The sequence below is a fragment of the Belonocnema kinseyi genome, chromosome 2 (assembly GCF_010883055.1).
Source record: "Belonocnema kinseyi isolate 2016_QV_RU_SX_M_011 chromosome 2, B_treatae_v1, whole genome shotgun sequence".
In the NCBI taxonomy this organism is placed as follows: Eukaryota; Metazoa; Arthropoda; class Insecta; order Hymenoptera; family Cynipidae; genus Belonocnema; species Belonocnema kinseyi.
In genome coordinates this window covers 14,507,226-14,518,691 of record NC_046658.1, presented here as the reverse complement: position 1 = coordinate 14,518,691, position 11,466 = coordinate 14,507,226, and the positions used below count along the sequence as shown (strand labels likewise).

The window sequence follows — 11,466 nt, the reverse complement described above, 5'->3', positions numbered from 1 at the left end:
CTCCAGACTTGCTTTGAATTTAAAGGACAGATTAAAAAATTCAGTATCTGAAAACTAAATGGATTACATTTTTCTTAATTTAAGAAATTTAAATTAGGTTAAAATCCAAATTAACAATCCTATTTAACATTTTATTATTGATGTAGGTTTTTTGACCAGGGAAATTAATTAATAGTTTAAGATGTTAATTTTGTTTGTTTACTTGGTCATAATCAATATTATTAAAATATTGATTAATTTTTAAGATTGTGAAAAAACGCTCTCTAGCTCCGCTGGGATATGAACCCAGGTCCTTCAGATTGCCAGTCTGATGCTCTACCAACTGAGCTACGGAGAGACGAGAACACTTTCCTCACAATCTCCGTTTTTTCACAATCTTAAAAATTAATTAATATTTTAATAACATTGAATATGGTCAAGTAGACAAACAAAATTAACATCTTAAACTATTAATTAATATCACCGGTCAAAAAACCTACATCAATAATAAAATATGAATTTTATGTTTAGAAAGAAAAATCTTACAAGTATAAGGAATGACGTTGACATTCTGCTTGTAAGGAGATTGTGAGGAAAGTATTCTCGTTTCTCCGTAGCTCAGTTGGTAGAGCATCAGACCGGCTATCTGAAGGACCTGGTCTCATATCCCAGCGAAGCTAGAGCGCGTTTTTCACAATCTTAAAAATTAATCAATATTTTAATAATATTGATTATGACCAAGTAGACACACAAAATTAACATCTTAAACTATTAATTCTATTTAACGTTCAATAATCAAATTGATGCAAACTCGATTCTCGATTCTCAGGTATCAAAGAGAGAGCACCTGTTCGTGGGTGCTGACAATTTCTACCATTTAAATTTTTCTTGCCTTGATAAGGGTACTGTACGAGTACCGAAACGTTGTTAATGCAATTTTATTTATTTTTTATTTTTATTTTGAATGTTATTTTATTGTAATTTGATAATAATAAGAATAAAAAAGACGAAAGAAAGAAAAAAATAAGGAAGGGGATGTGGTTAGCTGCCTTCTCATTTTTCTTTCCTCTTTTTTATTTTTGTCCGAAATTTTTATTTTTTTATTAAATTTTTTGTTTTTGTTTTTTAGATTACAATAGGATTTTTTGTTTTGGTTTATTCGTTGTGGTCCAAATTTGGTCGTTAGATTCTTGTCTTTTTAACAGGAGTTTGCACCAATACTTTTTTTTTAAGTTTTTGTTTTGGGGTACAAATTTTGAGAACTATTTTCGAAAACCGTCAAGGTCATTCTACTGAGAACTCTAAAAAAAATTCACTTTTTTTAAATTGGGAGGGGGGGGGGGGTGGCGTGAACTGAGTCCACATTCATAATATCAATTTTTGACCCACTTAAATGATAGAACTACGCAAATTAATACGCATAATTAACTTATCTGATAATATAAATAACTAGGACTGATAAAAACATAAATAATTTTTTATTTTAAAATCTGATCACTTATCTGCAATACATTCAAATATACTATTTTACGTGCTCCCTTAATCTTGATGTATAATGAAAAATACTTTTATTACCATTCTAATCAGAATAATTTGTAGACATTTATTATATTTAGTGACTGAATTTCCATTTAAGATAGGAATGGAAACATTAGTAGAAAAATTTGCATAAATGAATTAATAAGTTGATTAATACAGATTTTTAATTTAATAATCATTAGGCAAGTTAAATTTGTGAGAACATAAATAAATAATTGTTGTTTAATAAACTTTTGTTTCTTATCTGTAGTACCTTAATATCATTTGAAAGATTTAAAATTAATCGCAGTCTTACATGGAAAAGAATTATTTTAGATAACTGTTTTAGAAATTAAATAAATTGATAATAACTTGTTATAAATCAGATACTTTTTAATTCATTTTATTGGCAACATTTTTTAAAAATTAATCCTTTTGATACAATGAACAGTTGTAAATAAAAAAAACGTGCTCGCTGCTCGGGCACATTCTCTTTGCGCGCTACACGCGCGGCGCATCGTGCCAAGTTTGAGCGCGCCTAGGGCTACACGGTACGCTCTTACGCTTAGCGCTCCTTTTCGTTTGTTTAATGCGTACACTTTGACTACATTTGTTCAAATATCATAAATATAACTTAAATCGAAAACTGTGATTTAAAGTTCTGAGGAATTACTTTTTGAACTTTTATCTAATTAAGAAACTTCATAAGAATAGTTTCGAAATACATATATATTATATCTAGCAGAAATTTTGGATTTCAATTGCTTAACTAAAACTCATAAAATTATTATTTTTTTAATTTTGAAAGAGCTCTAACTTTTTGAATTTTTGTCGAATTGAAAAACTCAGCAAAATAGTTTATTAATATATTTGATATCTAGTGAAGCAATTAAATGAAATTTCCTAATCTATCAGAAGAATATTTTCTCCTATTTTTTTGAACATTTTTAAAATTTTCAAATGTATATAACTCTTCGAATTTTCATTGAAATTGAAAAGCTTATTTGGATAATTTGCAAGTTTTCTACCAATATATAAGAAATTTAAAAAAAAGTTTCTAAAATTTTAAGAAACAAACATTTCAAATTTTGAAAATGCTCTTAATTTTTAAATTTTTATTGGAAATATCTGCTTAACGAACTTAACCTTCATTTTGAGAACCTTAAGGATTTCATTTATTTCTTCTATACTTAGGTCCTATCGTTCTAGGCGAAGTTTTCTCTCAGGAATATATTATACATTTTAATGCCTTGCATGCCGCATTAAGATTATTGTCTCATCCAACAGATTACAAAGAAAATAATAAATGTGCTTCTGACTTGTTGAAAAGAATGTGGTCTTTACGATTCACTGTATTTATCCCTTTTAGCCGAAGAGGCCTTAATACATGGCCCTCTTGATGATTATACAGCATATCCATTTGAAAATTATATTCAAATTTTAAAAAAATCGATTCGTAGATTTTTAAATCCTCTGCCGCAATTATTTCGCAGGCTTGTCGAAACATCTCACAGTACACATAAAGTGAAGGTTGATAGAAAGCCACAAAAATTCCCTCAACTTAGGAAGCTAATTCAAGTAAATTTACCTTTTAATTGCTATGATGCATATGCAGAATTGAAATTCAGCAATTTTAGGCTTACAGCTGCACAGCCTGACAACTAATGTTTCATGACAAATGACAATGTTGTTCAAATCGAAGACATAGCCCATACGAAGGGAAAGGCAGTACTAATTGGTAAGGAATTCACGGGCCTAACTGGATTTCCGAATTATCCTGGTAATTCTAAAGAACTAGGTTTGTACGCATCATCAGGATTTTCCAATATAAAATTGTTTCCAGTTGATAAAATTAAACAGAAAGCTGTTGTTCTCCCTTTTTGAGACAATTATTACATCCAACCACTTATGTATTCGCAGACACTTTAAAGTAAGTATGATATATACTTGCAATTTGCTAATAACTTAATTTTGCCTACACCAACATTTCCGCATTAAAAAGTAAAGCTATAAACCAGTAAAGTGATTAAAATTTAAAATTGCACGATGACAAAAAACTATGAAATTAAAACTATTCAATTTCTAAATATTGTAATATTGTAATATTTAGTTTGGAAGACTTTCAAGTTTCCATGTATTTAGGTTTGGGTAAGAATGGTTACTCTTCATGCTGCTTTATGTACTGTTTATTTACAAAGAATTTCGAATAGAGAGTTATGATATTATAAAGTTCGAAAGTTCGAAGATTGATATAAAAATTCAATATTTCAGAAAGGGAAAAATGTTAGCTTTCATACAAATGATAAGTTCAAGCTGAATTCGATCACATTTGTGCGCATTAAAGATGGAGGTCTTTGAAAAATTTGTAAAATATAAGAGACAATTGTTAAAATTTTGTCAATAAGCTAGAAATATTGGAAATACTAGCAACTTGAATCTTTGAAAGCTTCAACATTTTCAAATTTGAGATCATTTGGTTATAAAAAATAATTCAAGAATCGTTTATTTTTATGACTGACATTTATAATATTATGAAATTATAAAGCCCTCAGTTTCAAAATTTCAAATTCGTAGTTCCTTTTTAATTACTTAATTCAGAACTTTGCTCATTTTCAACTGAATATTTCAAATGAATAATTATTCCATATTTGAGGCTGACACTTAAATATAAAAATTGTAAAGAATCTGATTACTTTGAATTTTAGATTAAAAATTGCTTATTCATGCTCTTCTCTATTATACTGAAAAAGTTTTAACCATTCATGTTCTTCCTTTTCAGAACCGAATGTGGTTCGTTGCTTCATGCGAAAATTGTTGCAATGCTATTCCAAATATTTGGATATCGACTAATCGACGTATTTTGCACTGGCATGCAAAAGGCAAACATTCTTCTAATTATTATATAAATAAATGGGCAATACCGAAACCAGACTGGAGTGAATACACAGTAAAATTTCTTCATGGCCCATATGGTATAAATCATCATGATAATAATTTTGTATTTACGTGATAATATGTTGGATTACAAGGGATGAAACATAGCGATCGTTGTATTACATTCCTAATAATGTATATTATTTTTCATAGCAAATCTATTGAAAATTACAGTTTCGGTACCGGTACACCCTATCGTCCTACCTACCTACCTACCCGTACGTACCTACCTAGAGTTGAAACAAAATGTTTCAACTCTAAGGATTCAACCACCGTGTTTCAACCCGCTCTACACGTACCGAAACTCGAAGAGAAAATGTTTCAACCCTAGGATGGCAAACTCCGGGTTTCAACCCGCTCTACAGGTACCAAACGGCCTCAATTTAACGCTGTTAGGTAATGCATAGTTCTTACTTACATTTTTTTGAAAGATTTTCATGAAGTTGGACGAAAGAAACTTTAATTGCTTCAAAATTGGACGAGGAAAATGTTTGTTTTTTCACTTTTATTGAGGTAAAGTTTAGCAATTTTTTTTAAATATGAAACAAGCCAGAAGGATCATTTTTCATTTCCAACCTTTTCATGTGAAAAAGGGAGAAAATTTTGAATTTAAATTCTTTCTGAATTGGAAGAAGCTCTTTTTTTGTTTTTATAATTTTCATTGAGTTGGAGGAATTAAAATGTTGCTTGCTTTTTCTGAATTGGAAAAGTCAATTTTTCTCTTTGACAATTCTTCTTGAGTTGGAAGGGAGGAAATTTAATTTTTTAATTTTTTCGTATTTGTTTTTTCGTATTGGTATGGTTGAAAGAGGGATATTTTCTCTCTCTCTCTCTCTCTCTCTCTCTCTCACTTTTATTATGGAGTTGAAGGCGGGCAAATTTTTTATTTTGAACCTGAACCGATGAAAAACGAGATTTGAACCGAGGATATTTTCAGTTTGATATTTGTTGCATAAGCAGAGGGACACTACATATTTTAAAGATTTTTTGCTAGTTGGAGCCGAGGAAATTTTGATTTTCAATTTTTTCTGAATTTAAAAAATACATGTTTTTTAAAAGTTTTATTCAGTTTAAATGGGAATCATTTTATTTTTATACTTTTTTAAAGTATAGAAGCGTAATTTATTTTTATCGTCTTAAAGAGGGAAGATATTTCAGTTTTAAATTTTTAATATTTTTTTTCTTTAAGAATTTTATTAAGTTGAAGGGAGAAAATGTTTGTTTTCTATATTCTTTGAATTCGAAAATGTCTCTTTTTGCGTTTTTTCCATTTTCATTAAATTGAACGATATAAAATTTAGATTTTCATTTTTTCTCTGAAATAGTTGAGTGAGATTTTTTCTCTGTAGCATTTTTGTTGAGTCAAACAGGGGAACTTTTTATTTCTAGTACTTTTTTCATTCGAGGAGCGTCATATTTTTATATAATTTCTAATTTAAACATTTTTACCATTTTTTAATTTGTCGTTTCCCAGAAAGGACCATAGATTATTTTTTAATTAAAACGGCCATTCTGGTGAAAATTTTTATATTTTCATAGTTTCAGCTGATATGGACAAAAAACATTTTTTTCTGGGAGATTTTTTTTTATTTAAAAAACAATTAATTTTAAGTGTGACATATGTGACGAACCGTATGTTTCCAAAGTAAATACTTTTCTTTAAAAGATATATACTATTGTTTTGCAGCTAACGAAAAATTAGCGAAAGATAATGAAAAGCAGGTTGTTACTTATTCCAGTTCTGATGAAAATATTGGTCACATTATTCCAAATCGACAAGTACCTAAAAAACGACCTCTTTGTCCAAAAAAGGAGTTCATCAGATGAAGAAGAACCCGGTAAGTGCATTACACATAAGTTTTACAAATTTCTTAAGGTTTTAAATTTTGTTTCTACTTTTCATTCAATTATAAATGCCTGGGGTTAAATCCCTACTTTTCCCGTACATTGCGAATTTCAATTCTTCATTGTTAGAATAAGACAAAATTCTGATTGCAAGAACTGAAGTATTTCCCAATAGCACATTGTGTGTACACACTATATACCCTCCTTGAATACATACATGTGAGGCAGATAAAGGAAGTTTGGTGCACAGGAGAAGACAGGGTCTCAATCGAGAAATCTCTCTGTATCTCTTTTAGTTCTCCCTTTCACCATTTTCCCTTTACCATTTCCCTGTTCCTTCCCCATTTTCGCTGTTCCCTTTCAACGAATCTAGACCTTTTGAATTAAGGAAATCATTTTCTTAAATGTAAGAAATATGTATTCCAATCAAGAAAATATAGCTAAAGATTTCATTTTTTTAGATCAAGAGAAGGTATATGTCTGGTTTAAATAAAAATTATTTCTGTCAAAGAATATTTTCTTGATGCTAAGAAATAGGATTCAAGTAAATGAATTTACTTGGTGCTAAGGATTACTTTTTTCAGTGTATGTATCTGCTTTCTAATTCAAATCTTTCATTAGAAATAATTTTTTAAATTATTTAATAAAGTAATATTCTACATTTTAAGTAAAAAAATTTGATGTAATGCAGGCATGACTTCAGGTGGCATTCCATAGCAGTATTAGTTTGATTCCATAGCAGTATTAGTTTGATGGTCAAAACTGCAAAAACTAGAGTTTTTCAAGCTGGAGTGCTAACTTCACGTTGCACTCCAGTCTTTAACTTTTCCAAAAATTCGTTTTTTAATCCTTTGGAGGTCATACGGTGGTAGTTCGTCATGTTGAGAAGTGAAAATTGTGGAGGACATTAATTTTCAAAAAATGTTTCTTAACAGGCGGTGATGCTTGTGCGCATATAGAAATCGAGCCACGTTTAAAACAAGAAATGCACAAGTACTTTTCAATGTACAGTCATCAGTAAAATTAGTCCATGAACAATCGATACGCAAATTGGTACGCGCGGAAATGATTCTGAAGATGAATGTTGAAGCAGCATATATCGTTTTAAAAATATGTAAAATTCACAGAAATCAATTTTTATGTATAGAATGAGATTCTTCCTATGCTAATTGAAAAATTAAAAAATTTCTCTCTGAGGCCAACTCTGGTGTAAAGTATTTCTAATCTTTTTCTTATCCTTAAATATAATAATTTGAAGAAAAAGGCTCTCCGAAACTGCTTGAAGGAAAATAGATTAAAAGAAAATTATTCTCGTTAGTATTCAGTCGGTTTGCTTGAATATCTAAATATCAAAAGAAAATAATGCTTTATGTATTAGACCAAAAATTTTGATAAAAAGCGCAAAAAAGAAATTAGCGCCAAAAACTCAAGAAGCCCGATTTTTTCGCTTATGAGATTTATTAGACCCTATAAAACAGAATTATGGGAGTTAGATTTAAGGTAATATTTTTTTTCGTATTCCACGGTCAATTGTAAACAGAAATATTGAGTTTTTAAGTCTACTCGCCTAATATTGACGATTCTGAATAAAATTCACAACGTTTTTTTTCGTATAGGAAATACGTATTTTACTTCATGGGGCTTGTGGAGCCTCTAAATATATATATTTTTTAAATGCATTTATTGCTTCCTCATTGATGTAGACTGGTCATGACCTATTTCATCTACACGTAGATGAAATAGACTGCGTTGAACCCACAAATCGTAGAAAACATTGTGCATTTCGTAAAGATTTTAATAATGTTTATTACAATTTATATGGCACCAGGTAACCCATGAAAATCCATCTTTTTTATGAATAGATATTATCATCCTTCATTAATCTGTGTCTCTTACTTAAAAGATTGTACATGATAGTGTGTAGTGAGGTCTCATTACTCCTAAATCCTACTGATGCTTATAATGAACTTCATTTTTTCGTTAAACGATAGATAATTCAATTTCTCTAGAATTTATTCATAGTCATGATTTTCGCCGTTATTCTTTCAATGAATTAGTTTATTCTTTTGCAACCGATTAAAATATAAATCAGATGAGTATTTTTTCGTTAACATACGTTTCTCAATTACATTTTGCGTTTTCTTACGCATATATACTTCTCTATTTTTAAAAACATTTGAACCTATAAGTAAGATTTGGAATTTTTCTTATCGTTTTTAGTTTTGTAAATGATTTTAAGCGACGATGAGAAGAAGTGCATTAAACTTTTCTATTCATAACCGTAGAAGTTATTTCATTTTGATAAAAATAAAGAACACATCATCTAAGAAACAAAATAATTTTCATATTTTTATTTGTATGTTTTATTTTTTGTTTCGTTAAAGAAGGAATGTTTACTTTGATGATAATTTCTTTCCTCAATTTATGCAATTACATTAATTTAGGAAATTTTATTCTATTTCCCTAATGATACTGATATTTTCAATACTTTTTTCACCTTTACTTTTTATTACATTTGTTGAATTTTTTTTTTCGCGAGCTTTATTCTTTTTTTTATTTCTTCGATGGGTAAATTAATATGCTTTCTTCTTTTATCGACTTGTAATATGATCGCTAGAGATTCATTTAAGAAAGATTAACACATTATTACTTTTCTCTCAGAATTAAAATTAGAATAAACATTAACTAAGATGATGAAGGCACGAATTTTCTTCAAAAAAGATGAATTTTCAATAAAACAGTCAATTTTTAAATAGATAATTGCATTTTTATACATTAAACATAATTTCAATTCTGTTTTCTCTGGAACTATTGGAGCATGGATCTCCCTGATGTGATTTCGCAGAAATGTAGGGCATACTTCGTTGCAGCATTTGCCCTAAAACTTTATTTTTACACAATTCCTCTTCTTTTTTTCTGAACCCAGTTTTGAACGAAAATGAGCATACGCGAACATAGAAAATGAAGATATTGGAGCAGACACCTAATTTCAAGCTGGAGGCTGGACTGAGAGTTGCGCTGCACACGGAGTGCGGGCGCGAAAATGGGTGTCTGTGCTAAAGAGTAGGGGGTAAAGGTGGGCCAAAGATCGTCTCAAGTGCTTTCATGCCTCTGCAAGCAGGCAGCCTGCAAGCAGAAAACCCATAAGAGTGAAAGAGATGGACCGTTCTCTGTCTCTTTCACTCTTATGGGTTTTCTGCATGCAGGCTGCCTGCTTGCAGAGGCATGAAAGCGCCCTGGTATAACATACACATCATAAAAAGTAACATCGATTTTGACCTATCACATATGGTCTAGGCGATATTAATTTAAATTAGATTAAAATCATATTTTAAAAATCCCATTTAACGTCCAATAATCGAGTTAATGTATAGAATTCCTGAAAACAAATCCAAGAAACCAGCGCCTAAATTTGGACAAACACTATAAACAAACAATAAAATGCTCCTATTGTAATCTGAAAAAATGTAATAAAAATAAAAAAGAGAAAAGGAAAATGAGATGGCAACCAACCAAGTTCAAGGTATGTTCCGCGCTATTAGGGACGATATCACATATCATGCTAAGAATACAGGGTCTAGATATCAGCTCCCCCAGTTTCGTCGCCAGTCGCCCTCTACCAGGCTCGGTCAACTCTGTGGAAAAAAATTGGCGACATTCAGCGCAATCTGCGATGGGCAGGAGAACTTCGCCGAGCGTCAATGGGTTGGTGCATGTATATGTATACGCCCATTCTTATATGTGTTACATCTCAAAATAATTAACCAAAAACGAAGAATGAAGACAAAACGAAATAAATAAATAACGCAAAATGAGTAATAAAAAATAATTAGAATTCTATTTCTCATTTTTTGCGTCTCATTGTAATGAAAATCAATTTTACAAAAATGTCATTTTCCCTCATACTCTAAAAATCTAACTTTAGGAAAAAATATGGGTTTGCTTAAATTTTTTTATTGGTATTTAATACTATATATCGACATAAAAATTACCATAATTTTCGTACAAATATGTCAAATCATTAATTTGCTATAATTTAACATTTTTGACCTCATTTCAACACCCAAGGGTTAGGGCCTTTTTTTATATCAAAAAGTCATTAAAGTATTATATTTCTACACTTGTGATACCACGTGGTATCTTTTTACCTTGAAATATAAGCTATTTCCGTTCTTATGAAAAGAAATAATTCTATTACGATTGAAGATGTATGTACATTGGAATTTTTATTTTTTAATAAGTAACTTTGATTTACAGTGATTGATGCTGAAGTAGGTAGGAGGAGCCAAGTGACCTCATTTATAATTGGTTATTCGACACTAAAAGTGAGTGACGTCAGCATTTTGATTGGTTAAAAGCTAAAAGTTGGGATAAGTCCCGCCCAAAACGAGATTATAAATATAGATGCAGAGCTCAGAAAGGTCAGTTATAGCTACAAGTTTCAACCTGATTAGAAGTTAATTGGCGGATACTTGTCATTTCGGCGTGCTCTTTAAAACCTTGAACCTGTGACTTTCAGTATTTTTAGTATTTTGATTATACGGACTTAGAAGAATTCAGATAAATTCAAAGGCATTGTGACCTATCGATTTTGCTTTCGCACACTACGCGACTAGTGTTCAAATGTGCTTCGTTGCCAAGGGCTAAGCTTACTTGTGTGTGTGTGTGTGTGTGTGTCAGGAACAAAACTAGTATAAGGATTTTTTGTTAGTTACAAATAATTCTTATTTGTATAGAAATAAATAAGATTGGCAATGTCAAGTCCTGACTCCGAATTGTTCAATCTTGCAGAAGTGCTTTCCGATTCTCAATACCAGCCTTTTCAAATCTGCCGTGTCTACCACGAACTGCAATTCACGATCATTGTCGTTTCTTCTAGAGATCAAATAGGAAAATATGTCATCCATGAACATATAAATATCGATGGCTTATAATAAATCAATAGTTTCTAACAGAAAGTGTAAATCTTTGTATTAATTGAATTATTTATTTTAAAATCTGATCTATATTTCGCGGCTAATGGTTTCAACCATTTCACGACAGGTAACGGACCTAAACCTCAACAAATCAGTGCGGAGTATTAACGGAAGAAATTCGATAGCAGAGTTTGGACGTAACACTAAATACGGCATGACACTAGTTGCACCACATATCGGTAGTTAGCGCGGCAGGCAAGTTTGTGGTTTTGCA

The 11,466-nt window shown here is 30.5% G+C and overlaps 1 non-coding gene across 1 annotated transcript; it reads right to left on the bottom strand.

Moving 5' to 3' along the window:
* Nucleotides 1-264: 264 nt before the first annotated feature.
* Trnaa-ggc lies at nt 265-337 on the bottom strand. The gene has a single exon. It is a non-coding gene; the product is annotated as a tRNA-Ala (tRNA).
* Between the last annotated feature and the right edge of the window lie 11,129 nt (nt 338-11,466).